Below are 13,347 nucleotides of genomic sequence, written 5' to 3' on the forward strand. Positions count from 1 at the left end.
GTATTGTTTATAATCACAAAAAATAAGATCTAAATGTTGAATGATAGTAGAATGGCTGAAGTAATTATGATGTTTTCATGTAATAGAGTCCTATGCAACTATTTAAAAGAATGATGCAGATTCATATAGACTGTCCTAAAGCCATAAGGAAGAATGGGTCAGAAGTGAGTGTATGGTCAATTTACATTTGTGAAAAAGTCATACATGCAAACACTAATTCCAGAAGGTTACACAGGGAGTTCATCATAGTGTTTGCCTCTGAAGAGGTAATCTGTTGGGAGAAATTGTTTTCCCTGGAGGTTCAATAGGATACCAAAATAGGATACTGTTTTTCTCCCTACTAGTGGAAATCTAGAGGCATTGACAAACATTGTAATAATTTATGATTCATGTGAAAGACCTTGAAAAGTCTCTCTATTCAAAGATCATTGGGTTCAGAGGTTAAATATTTTCTGATTTTTTTTTCTCAGTTTGATTACCATAAAATTTGGGGAGAAGGTAAGATCTGTAATTTCAGTTTGGCCTTTCTGGAAAAGCTGGACTGTGTTCTTCTTTTCTTGTTCTTTGGTGCTAAGAGTTAAATCTAGACTTTACCATGCTAGGTGAGTGCTGTACCTTTGAGCTATAACCCAGTTCTGATTTGCATTTTAAAGTTTTTTAGGGCACAGAAGTTGGACATGTACCTGTATCCCCATTTCTATGTTATTTACTTATTCAGCAAATACTGGTCGTCTCTGGGACCAGGGTCAGTGCTATACATTGTGCTGTCTTATACACTATAAGTAGGTTTCAGAGCCTCCAGTGAGGAAAAAAATAAAGAGGAAAATTAATAATGGTAACTTTGGGGAAAAAGTAACACTTATTTGTAGGTGGATTTTTTTGAAGCTGCCAGCTCACAAAAATATGACATGGAGACTTATTATTAATTATGAAAGCTCAGCCTATAGCTTAGGCTTGTCCCTCTAGCTCTTCTAACTTAAATTAACCCATTTATATTAATCTATGTTTTGCTTCATGGCTTTTTATCTCTCTTCCATCTTATTCTTCCTGTTTCCTCTCCTTGTCCTTTGGCATGTCCTCCATGCCTAGATTCATTTCCTCTTCTTTCTCTGCCTGGAAGCCCTGCCTAACCTCTTTCTGCCTAGCTATTGATATATATTCAGCTCTTTGTCAAACCAATCAGAAGGTGCCTTGGCAAAGACACATTTTCACAGTGTACAACAAGATTATTCCACAACAATTATTGTGCATGGGTATTAGGGGATGACCTACATGCCTAGGCACACATGTAGAGGTCTGAGTTAATTCTTTATGGAGTTAGCTCTCTTCTTCTACCACATGGGTGCTGGGGATGAAACTCAGGTTGTCAGGCTTGACAGCAGCCCTCTAAACCATCTCACTAGCCCATGAATAACGCTAACTCTGGCTCTGTTATTGAGAGCATAGTTTTGTGAGATCTTATCCCAAGTTCTGGCTGGGGATATGCTTAGTTGATAGCGTGCTAGTATGTGCAGCTCTGGATTTGATGTACAGCTCCAGTGCCACATAAACAGGAAGTGGTGGGCCTATAATCCCAGCACTTGGGAGGTGGGGGGAGGATGATCAGAAGAGCATCCTCAGCTACATAGTGAGTTTGAGTCCAGCCTGGGCTCACTCTGTCACAAAACAAAACAAAACAAAACAACAACAACAAAAAAGAAAAAAGAAAAAAAACAAAACAAAAAACACCTCAAATTCTTGAAATACCAGTAAAAAGATTTGAGAATTGGGTATGTTGAGCTCATCTACTTTCTTTTTTTCAAGATAATATTTTTATTGATTACTTGAGAACTTTGCATCATGCACCCTGTCTTGGGGTTTTTATTCCTGTGAAGAGACACCATGACCATGGCAACTCTTAAAAAGAAAACATTTAATTGCAATGGCTCTCTTACAATTTCAGAGGTTCAATCCATTATCATCATGGTAGGGAGCGTGGCAGCAGGCAGGCAGACACGATGCTGGAGCCAGTCCTTACATCTTGATAGGCAGCAACAGGAAGTCAACTGATTGTCATGCTGAGTGAAGCTGAGAAAAAGACCTCACAGCTCACCCCCACAGTGACCCACTTCCTCCAACAAGGCCACACCTCCTAATAGTGCCACTCCCTTTGGGGCCATTTTCTTTCAAAGCACCACACACCCCATCACACTTGCTTCCCTGTCCTCTCAGGTCCGCCTTCACCCTTGGGACCCCTCCCCCTCCGTCGTTCCCCCCCCCCCCGGGGGAAAAAAAAAAAGAAAAGAAAAAAAACCACACAAGTCCAATTTGTATTGCCCATATACTCACTGGGCATGGTCAAACTCCCAGTGGCCAGCCCCTTAAAGAAAACTGAGTCCTTCCTTACCCACCCCACCAGAAGCCATCACTTGTGAGGCACTATACCTCAGCATCCTTATCACAATTTTTTTTTCCAAGACAGGATTTATCTGTGTAACAGCCTTGGCTGTCCTGGAACTAGCTCTGTAGATCAGGCTGGCCTTGAATTCAGAGATCTGCCTGCCTCTCCCTCTGCCACCTTTACCTGGCCCTTATCACAATTTTTAAGAGTTCTCTTCAATGCTTTCCTGTCTAGGCTGTCACTGTGGGGCTATGGAGTTATCACAGAAGCCTTCTTTCTATATCCCTATTTCTCAACTGTGAGTCCGCCGTCCTCAATGCCACTGCAAAAGTAGCTTCCTTGCCCATTACAGTCAGTGGGAGCACGGATCATGGACAACCACATGGTCTCCGGCATCAGCAAGTGCCACGAACCTCAATATGCCAGTGGCAGTACAGACCACAAGCATCAACAAGGCCCTCTGCCGGAGCATCACAGACACCATCATAGACCTCAGTGGTTGCCCACGCCAAGGATATCAACTTGGCCTCTGGGGCTACACACAGTCCCACCTACTTTCAAACTGTGCCTTCCTTTCTTGCCTCTCAGTATTCCAGAAATTGGTTGTTTTTTGTTTTTTGTTTTTAAAGAAACAAACTTGTTTGTTTTGCAGTTGAAGTTGGAATTGAACTCAAGGCTCATTTATGACTTCGAGGCAAGAGTTCTACCACTGAGCTGTACCCCAGACTCAAACATTCTTATTTTCACATATGAGCTTTTGTAGAACAAGGCAAGCAACACACTGCAGAGATGCCATAACAGCACTTTCTGTGTGCTTTAAATATGCACAATTTTGTCTGAGTACTTTTCCCAATTTACTTAGGGTGTTAGAGACTTCAGCAAGATGATGTTGCAGATTTGTAAACAAAATAATACTTTTAGTCCCTGCCCTCCAGTTTGGCACTCTATTGACATCTAGCAATGCTGTGAGAATCAATCTTTTTTTAGGGAAAAAAAAAGATTTATTTATGTATATAAGTCAGATCCCATGATAGATGATTGTGAGCCACATGTGGTTGCTGGGGATTGAACTCAGGACCTCTGGAAGAGCAGCTAGTGCTCTTATCCACTGAGCCATCTCTCCAGCCCTAGTCTTCAGTTCTTTTCTAAAAATTTAGACATCCGGGCTGGAGAGATGGCTCAGAGGTTAAGAACACTGACTGCTCTTCCAGAGGTCCTGAGTTCAATTCCCAGCAACCACATGGTGGCTCACAGCCATCTATAATGAGATTTGGTGCCCTCTCCTGGCGTGCAGGCATATATGGAGGCAGAATGTTGTATACATATAAATAAATAAATCTCTCTCTAAAAAAAAAAAATTAGACATCCATTTCCACCTTGAGCCATTTGTCTCTCTAAACAAAGAGCAAGTAAGACAAGAGGCATGTGGTGCTTCCTCAGCCGAGTCACAGTTCTGTTGGCCAGCAGCTTTCCCGTGGGGAAGGCTGGTGAAAAAATAACCAACCTGAGCCTCAAAGGAAGCTGTCAGGAGCCACCAGGAAAATTCATGTCTGTTGGAGTGTCTTCTTGCTTGCTTTCTCCCTTCCTTTTCATTCATTCATTCACTCCATTCATTCATTCATTCATTCATTCATTCAGCTTAGTAATTCTGGACATAGACTCTGGAGCCAGACTGCCTGGGTTTTAATCCTGACTTTGCTACCTATTACTATGGTGACCTTGATCAAATTACTCAGCCACTGTGTGCTCAGCTTTCTTTCTTTTTTTAAACTGTAGAATTGTAATACCTCCGAGAGTTGTTTAATATTTGTTCTCTGAAACAGTACCAGGCACACAGTAGACAGTAATAATGGTGTTTCTTAGATCCGTCTGTTAATTAGCTTAATAAATGACACATTGAGGGCTATGGTCCAGGCACTGAGCCAGGTGCTTGGAGTATGATGGTGAATGAGATGGCCACTTAATCTGCTTCCGTATCTTTGAGCGTATGGAGACAGGCTACTTAAGATGCGACCACAAGGCTGAATAAAATGTGGAGTGTTTTGATGAAGGGAGAGAAAGGTGTTATGAGAACACAGTACGGGAGATCCTTCTAACCAAGGTCACTTGGAGGTCTCCTTGTTCTCAGAAGGAATTTAGCAGGCACCCCAGAGGAGATGTAGTCTGAAGTTAAGTGATCCTGGGAAGCCCAGCTTTCTGAGGAGTGCCACTTCCTGATGCCAGCTGCGTCACTTACCTAACTCATAAGGGGTGACAATTAAATGAGCTTGCACGTCTCAGACAGAACACTATGTCGAATATCAGATGAAAGCACTACCTATGTGATGAGCATTGGCTATTACTATATAAGAATAAGCACTAGTATGTGTGGTAATTGGATGATAACTATAATGTTGGTGCTACCAGTTGTGTCTGTCTCTTTCCTCTTGAACTAGGAAGGCCACCTTCTCTTTTACCTTTTGTGAGAAACGTAAACACTTTAGAACGGTACACACTTGGGGGCCTTGTGGAGGGGGTTACTGGAGAGTGAATTCAGGGACTTATGCATGCTAGGCACCCTCTCTCAGTGAGCCACATCCCTAGTGGTACCTTGAGCATGGTGATTTTCCTGCCTCTTTTGCTTAAGTCCGTGTTGCGACCACTCTCTTTATCCTCCTTCAGTCTAGCCTTTAGTAGAAGATTTAAAAGAGACCTTTGTGCAAATATGAAAGCACAGTCTAGACTCCAGAGCTTCTTAAATGCACAGATAATACCAGCATCACTTATAAAGGATCCCAGCCTTCTTCTTCTAGAGGGAACACCAAATTTACAGTTCACATAGGCTGTGTCTAGCTGTGTTACTTCCTGGATGATCTTAGATAGGCCAATTGACCTGCAGTTTACCCACCTGTAAAATGGTCATTTATTTAATCTTTGTGAGGAAAAATGAGACAATACATGCAGGAGGATCCTGTAAAGACCCATCCATTTGGAAATTCAGCCACACACATTTATCTGTTACGTTACCTGATCTACTTTTCTATGTTGCTGGCCACTTCTATTAGCTATTCACATTGCCCCATGAATTCTAAGCTATCTGTCCCAAAACTTTGACTCCTTACTTTAACTCCACATCAATCCAAGAAGCCTACCTAGAGTTTATATTCTTTGGAGGGGAAGGTTTGTGGACTCAAGGAAAAACCCCTGGAGGTTTTCTTTTTCACCCCATTCTCTTTCTCCCCTCTATCCTTCACTTCTTGAAAAACCTCCATACACGCATTCAGTGAAAAAAAGTTTTATTCCCACTCTCCTATCTAAATTTCCATGGTGCTTTGTTTTATTTATTTACTCTGTAATCTCTCTCTCTCTCTCTCTCTCTCTCTCTCTCTCTCTCTCTCTCTCTCTCTCGTGTGTGTGTGTGTGTGTGTGTGTGTGTGTGTGTCTATATGATTGCATGTGCATATGTGTGTCCAGGTGCCCACAGAGGTCAGAAGAGGAAATCAGATCCCTTGGAACTAGAGTTACAGACATTTGTGGGTGCGGGAATCCAGACCCCAGGCCTCACAATGGAGCAGCAAATGCTTTGAACTCCAGCTCCCTATGGTGCTTTCTATGTTAGCATTTCACAGAGTCATGGGTGTGTGGTTATGTGGGGATGCATCTATTACCAGTACTAAACCTCTTTCCGTTTTTCATTTGTTTTCCTTAGTGGGGGTCTTAATAAATAAATGCATTGAATTTACCTGAAGAGACTATAATATAATTGAAGCTATTCCAAGCTCAGAGCACATTTCACACGCTTAGATCAAGTGATTTACTCAAGGGAGTTTTCAAGGGGGTTAAAAATAGAGATCTGAATCCAGACAGTTTTGTTCAGAGACTTTTGAGGGGGTGAAATAGCGCCGGCTGCAGACTAGGGTCTTTGTCAAGGGGAAAAATGCAACATACAAAGAATTGCAAAACACTACTGGGGAAATGTCTGAGTATTTTCAGACCTTTGGCAGGGATGTATTTGTCTGGAACACACTTCCTTTCCTGCCTGTGTTAATCACAGTCACAGCTTAACTCAGTAGCATATAATAAGGTAGCAAAAGTTTCAGAAATCTTTCATTAATCCAGATTCTTTGAAATTAATACCTGCAAATTCCTTCTTGTAGCAAGAAATCAAGGAAGCATATAAAGATAGCAATTGCATGCCCTGGCTTTTTTTAAAAAAAAAAAAAACAGTTTTGATTTAAAGTACTTATCAGTATTAAACTTTGTCCCATTTTTGGCTTACATTTTTTGAAGATCTTTTCTTACCTATCTATTTATCTATCTATCTATCCATCCATCCATCCATCCATCCATCCATCTATTTTTGTTTTTCAAGACAAATTTTCTTTGTGTAGCCCTCAGCTGTCCTGGAACTCGCTCTGTAGACCAGGCTGGCCTTGAACTCACAGAGATCCACCTGCCTCTGCCTCCCGAGTGCTGGGATTAAAGGCATGTGCCACCACCACCCAGCTTTGAAGGTCCTTTATAAAAAAAATTTAATTTCACCATATGTGTGTGTGTGTGTGTGTGTGTGTGTGTGTGTGTGTGTGTGTGGTGTGTGTCTGCATGTGTTTGCAAACATGCATGCTGATGTTAGTGGAGGCCAGAGGATGACATCAGATCCCCTAACGCTGTAGTTGTAGGTGGTTGTGAGTGGCTTGATGTCAGTGTTGGGAACCAAACTCTGGTTCTCAAGCTAGATCAGTGACTGCTCTTGACTGCGGAACCCTCTCTGTAAAAACCTGACTTAGGAAGACTAAGACAGGAACTGCTCTGTAAACTCAAAGCTGAGAGTACGGGTTTGCAAGTTACAATCCATACAGTCCACAGATCCGTGCTTTGCTGGTGCTGGGAACGGAACCCATGGCAGAGCATAAGCTGATCAAGCACTCCACCACCGTGCCATAACTCCTGCCCCAGAGAACACTGAAGTGCCTGGCTACTGTGAGCGGAAAGCTATCAACAAACCAGCCCTTCCTTTTGCAGACAGCCTGACCATCATCACAGCGTCCTAGCTGGTTTGAACACTTCATAGACACTGTGAAGAAACCACCCTTCGGATGCCAGGAATACCGCTGCCTCCGCTACTGACCATGAGTTGCGGTTCAGAAGGCCTTACTCCAGTCACCAGCATTCCAGACAAAGTACACTGGCTTTGCAGGACTTCTCTCCAAACATTCTAGAACTCTAGGTGACCCTGATCACTCTGTGACTATTTTTACTCATACCACGTGGAGGGGGACACACTCCTGACCTTCCCGACTCCACAGAAAGCTTGTGGCTCATGAAAATTAGAGTTTGTGATTGGTCATTACGTAAGGCTTGGGGTTGGAAGTTATCTGTGTTGTGATTGGTGCAGAGTACATCGGCATGCCCCATACTTGCCACACTCTTTCTGGCAATAGAACCAAGGAGGTCCTCTTCCATGTACTGACCTCAGTGTCACAGCATTGGGCTCAAAATAAAATCTTCTCTTTCATTATTTTTTTTTCTCGTCTATTTGTGGTCTTATTCACAAGTAGAGCAGGCTGAGGTGGTAACAGGAGGAGGAGGTGGCAGTGGTGGAGCAGCAGCAGTAACTGTCCCCAGGAGCATCCCATTTCTGGTTCATTCTAATTATAAGTGCGTGCTCATCATTTGCAAGGCTCCGAGTTCAATCCCAGCCTCTTTACCCCATGTTTTTTCCCCTTTCCATTTCTCCCCTCTTTATGTGGTATGTGTATACCTTTATATGTGTATGGATATATGTGCGTGCGTGCGTGCATGCGTGTGTGTGTGTGTGTGTGTGTGTGTGTGTGTGTGTAAATGTACATATAAAGGCCTGAGACTGATGTTGGGAATAATTCTGGACTTCTCTTCCACCTTATTCATTGGGGCAAGATCTCTTAATCAAACTCAGAGCTCAATGATATGGCTAGTCTCCCTAGCCAGCTTGCTGAGGGATCTATTCTCTACCTTCCAAGGCTCATGTGATGGCTGATCTTGGTTGCCAAGTTGATTACATCTGGAATCAACTAAAACTCAAGCATCTGGACATGCCTGTGAGGTATTTCCTTGACTAGATCATTTGAGACAGGAAGATGCACCCTAAATCTTGACCACACCTTCTGGTGGCGGCCCACATAAAAGGATGTGGAAGGAAAAAACTTCTGCATTTTGCCTGCTTGTCCTCACTCTCACCAGCAAGTGCATCTATCCTGTTACTGAGGTGTTCCTTTGAGATCGATTTTTCTTAGGAGTCCAACATGGACTGAAGACCAGTAGTAGCTCTCTTGGAATTCCCCAGGAATCCATCATCAGATAGGGACTGCCGAGACATCCAGTCTCATGGACTGAACCACTATTGGATTCTTGGACATTTGACTGGAGAGAGCCATTGTTAGGCTATCCAGAACACACACACACACACACACACACACACACACACGCACACGCACACGCACACGCACACGCACACGCACACGCACACCCACCCACACATTCATTCTATACGTTCTGTTCCTTTAGAGAATCCTGACTAATACAGCTGGAATCACAGATTGGCTACTACACCACACAGCATTTATGTGGGCTTGGGGGAATCTGAATTTCAGTCTTTCCTCTTGGGAAGCAAGCATTTTAATCACAGTGTTATCTCATCCACCTCAGACCCTACCAAATTGACTTGCTTCTGAGTTGTCCCTCTTATGGCTGTGGATGGTCAGTGAGCACCTGTGCACTTGTGTGTTGTTCCGGATTGAATCTAGGGCATTGTACTATCACACAGTCACAACCCCAGAAGAGATGGAAAGAGTAAACTAAGAGCAAAATTCTACTCTTGAGTTCCTGCTGCCACTCAAACTATCTAATTTTAGAAACATTCAACTTAGTCTTATCACTACTTTTGTGTTCATTCAATGTGTACTTTAAAACATATAGAGCTGTGTAACATAATTCAGTCATATGGTTGCAACAAGAGTGCTGTGAGAACCTCAGCACCAGAATTCATTGATGCTGTCTGTGCTGAATCGATACATCTTTATTCAATAGCCCCCTTTCCATTTTTTCTTAATCTTTGTGCTTTATCCTCAGCATCCCTCTTGGTCATCATTTACTACTGCCAAGAATATCTTCTGAGTGCTTTTATGCTAAAGCCATATTTTGCTGAATCATAGCAACTCAAGGAAAGAATGGTTTCAGTTTTAATTGGTTAAGAAACTCAGGCTCAGTGAAGTCAAAAACCTTGCTCACTATCATAGACATAGCAAAGTCACTGCTGAATTAGGAGTTAGGTTCCGAGCAATTTGTTTAGGGGCTGTCTCCGTCTCCGCCACTCCACCAGCACCTGCGGCTTCCATTGCTCTCTTCCTGACATCTCAACGCTTTGGGAAACGGGGAGAGAAGGCACAAAATACACATTGGCAAAGAGTCACGAGAGGAAAGGACACACGCAACAGCTTCGTGCTAGTCCAGAATCCTCTTTCTCTGACTTACTTCATGTTTTTGCTTTCTCTTGTTCTTTGTTTCTGAATTTCCATCATGTCCTGGACAGTTCAGGTTTATTTCCATCAGTGCTTTCCTGTTCCTGTAGGAATAGTTCTTCTGAGCTCTTAGCTAATAGTTGAGCGTTCTTCTGAGAGGATGAATGCTCGGCTCTTTCCTCACCTGCAGATTGAAGCCCCCCCCCCCCCCACGCCCCTCACTCTGCCTATCCAGGGCCAGAGCCACACAGTCATACTATTCCCAGAACACAGTCCAGGCTCTTAAAAAACGTTTTTTTTTTTTTTGAGCAAAGACTTTTTAATGGATATATTTTACAAAGGCCCTGGGAACCATGTGGTGCTATCTGCATTGGATGCAATTCTGGGCCACAAGTCTGTACATTCCTTTGCCATCACTGACCTGTGATGGCAAACCTCTCATCTTCCCCTTTGTTTACTTCTACATTATTTCCAAAATTCAGAAACACCTTATCTTTTCTTCAGTATGACTCTTATTGTCAAATTAGCACAGCTGGATGGACCCTTTTCTTAGCTCTGGTTTGCCTTTTATTATTTATTTATTTATTTTTCTGAGACAGGGTTTCTCTGTGTAGCCCTGGCTGTCTTGGAACTAGCTCTGTAGACCAGGCTGACCTTGAACTCACAGAGATTGGCCTGCCTCTGCCTCCCTCATGGTGGGATTAAAAGCATACATCAGGCTGGAGAGATGGCTCAGAGGTTAAGAGCACAGACTGCTCTTCCAGAGGTCCTGAGTTCAATTCCCAGCACCTACATGGTGGCTCACAACCATCTGTAATGAGATCTGGTGCCCTCTTCTGTATACATAATAAATAAATAAATCTTAAAAAAAAAAGCATGCATCACCACATCTGGCTCTGGTTGCCTTTCTTAACTGAGCCCATCACCATATCAAAGGAAGTCTGTCCAGCTGTCCCTTGATTCCCTTCACTGACATGGTATTGCCAGCATGGTTGATCATAGCGGCTACTGGAAGACTCAGAGAAATCCAGGATTTCACTCTGGAGGACCCACCGTGTCCTTGATTCAACATCTTGAGCACCTGGAAAGGGTAAAAAAGGAATTTATTTATTTAATGTGTATGTATTTTGCCTGCACATGTGTACATGCACCATGTGTGTAGTCCACAGAGGCCAGAGGTGGCATGTGATTCCCTGGAACTGGAGTTACAGCAGCCACCATGTGAGTGCTGGGAATCGAACCCAAGTACTCTGCAAGAGCATCCAGTGCTCCGAGTCACTGCTGAGCTAATATCTGCAGCTTCCAGTCCAGACTCTTTTGGATCATATGAATTGATTTGCAAACAGAAACTTTACTCTGCACAACTTGGTGTTTTGTTTTAGGCTAAGTAATTATGGTTCATACCCTTGTCAGGACCAGAGATTTGACACAGGAGGAAATATGGAGTGATCCACCTCTTTTGTATCCACACTGGACAATCTGTTATCCGGAAAGGAACTCATCCTTCTGATCCCAGAGTTTTCAGATACTCTCAAGAGAATATCTTCATAGCTAGGCATGGTTGCACACACCTTTATTCCCAGCATTCGGGAGGCAGAGGTTAGGTGGAATTCTGAGTTCGAGGCCAGTCTGGTTTACAAATCAAGTTCCAGGACAGCCAGGACTACACAGAGAAACACCCTATCTTGAAAAAACCCAAACCAAAACTGAGAGAGAAAGAGAGGGGGAGAGAGAGAGAGACAGACAGAAAGACAGAGACAGAGACAGAGACAGAGTGAGAGAGCGTGAGAGAACTACCTGCTTATGAACCTGTCTTCAAGAAGCCCACGCTACACTCTGGCAATGGATGTATGTTAGTTAACCTTCTGTCACTGTGACAAAATACCCAAGGCGATGATATTATTGCAAAGATTTACTTTAGCTTCGAGTTTCAAAGACTTTAGTCTACGGTCATGTGGCTTCTTTGCTTTGGGCCTGTGGGGAGGAAAAACATCTTGGTGGGGAGTGTGGAGAGGGGCATGGCTGCTTACCTCATGGTGTCCAGGAAGCTGAGAGAAGACTTGCTTTTATAACAAAGTCTTGCCTCCTAAACACATTAAGCCACAAGTCCAAAGATGAATGAATTCATCATGAAGCCAGAGCCCTCACTATCCAGTCCCTCTCAAAGGCCCCACTTCTGAATGCTGCTGCACTGGGGAACACGTTTTCAACATGTGAGCTTTGGGGGACATTTAAAATCCAAACAGGACCAGGAGGGAGGGCACACGCCTTTAATCCCAGCACCCAGAGGCAAAGGCAGGTGGATCGCCATGCGTTTGAGGCTAGCCTGCTCTCTATAGTGAGTTCTAGGACAGCCAGGGAGGGCTCCAGAGACCAACGATAACAAGGTGGAAGACAGCAGCTTTCTTTTGCTCAGTCTTACTCACTTGACAAACTTTTCTTCATTATTTACTGGGCACTCCTCTATGTGGATATTTCAGTCCAGAAGGAAGAAGTTACAAAAAAACTATAGTACAACGTGGGAGAACACAAGAGGGGATTTTAACCCAGCCTGGGCTAGGAATGGGCTGAGGGAGGGTAATACCCGAGTGGGGGCGTGAAGGCCAAAGGAGAGTGATGAGATGAAGAAGGATGCTCTACAAGTCCGTACCCACACATATTCAGGGAGAAAGGAGACGTGGCAGTAACAAGATGAAGGGTTACAGGAAGAGGCTGGTCATGGTACGAAAGATAAATGGGAAATAAGTAGGGCTGGGGACGTAAGGATGGGCCCTAAGAGCCCAGCTTACGGAAAGTTGCCTTTTCAGGGACTCATTTGCTACGTTATGATTGTCAGTCCCTGGGGCGAGGGATCTAAGGTGAATGTATTTCCTTCTCCACCACAAGATTGCCGGTATTCCAGGGCCAGCATATCTCAGTGGGCGCCTTTTAATACCCATTGACTACAAGAAGTTAATAGTCCCAGTGAGAGGGCAAGTGTCATGTGGTGCATAGGACTATCATACAGATGGTGAAATAGGGCGATGGAGACATCGTGGAGTCAGCTGTGGCTAGAGTCACCTGGGCGGTAGGGAGGAACTGAGGATGGCATCGTGCAGTTTCCACTAACACAGCCCTTTGACTTGGAGGATAAGTCGGTGGGCACTTCTCAGAGGGAAAGAAAGGAAGGGGAAGGTAATTCAGGCAGATAGAACAGTTGGAAAGACCTTGGTACATGACTCAATAAATGACGTTGTCTCAGGAGGATGAAAGTCCAGAATGATCAGAGTAAAAGACACTACAGGAAGAAAGTGGGTAGGAGGTTGAAGAAGGAGCCTGGACCAGACCTGTCAGGGACTGGCTAAGAAGTTTTCAAATGACACTATGAAGTAAGAGAATATTAATGAGGCCGGGCGGTGGTGGCACACGCCTTTAATCCCAGCACTTGCGATCTCTGTGAGTTCGAGGCCAGCCTGGACTACAAAGTGAGTTCCAGGAAAGGTGCAAAGCTAC

At 43.8% G+C, this 13,347-nt stretch overlaps 1 long non-coding RNA gene across 1 annotated transcript; it reads right to left on the reverse strand.

Moving 5' to 3' along the window:
- Window positions 1-9,560: 9,560 nt before the first annotated feature.
- On the reverse strand, window positions 9,561-10,939 carry LOC131905737 (uncharacterized). The gene is made up of 3 exons (XR_009378033.1): window positions 10,830-10,939; window positions 9,869-9,959; window positions 9,561-9,756 (listed from the first exon to the last, which is right to left on the reverse strand). It is a non-coding gene; the product is annotated as an uncharacterized LOC131905737 (long non-coding RNA).
- Between the last annotated feature and the right edge of the window lie 2,408 nt (window positions 10,940-13,347).

The sequence above is a fragment of the Peromyscus eremicus genome, chromosome 3 (assembly GCF_949786415.1).
Source record: "Peromyscus eremicus chromosome 3, PerEre_H2_v1, whole genome shotgun sequence".
In the NCBI taxonomy this organism is placed as follows: Eukaryota; Metazoa; Chordata; class Mammalia; order Rodentia; family Cricetidae; genus Peromyscus; species Peromyscus eremicus.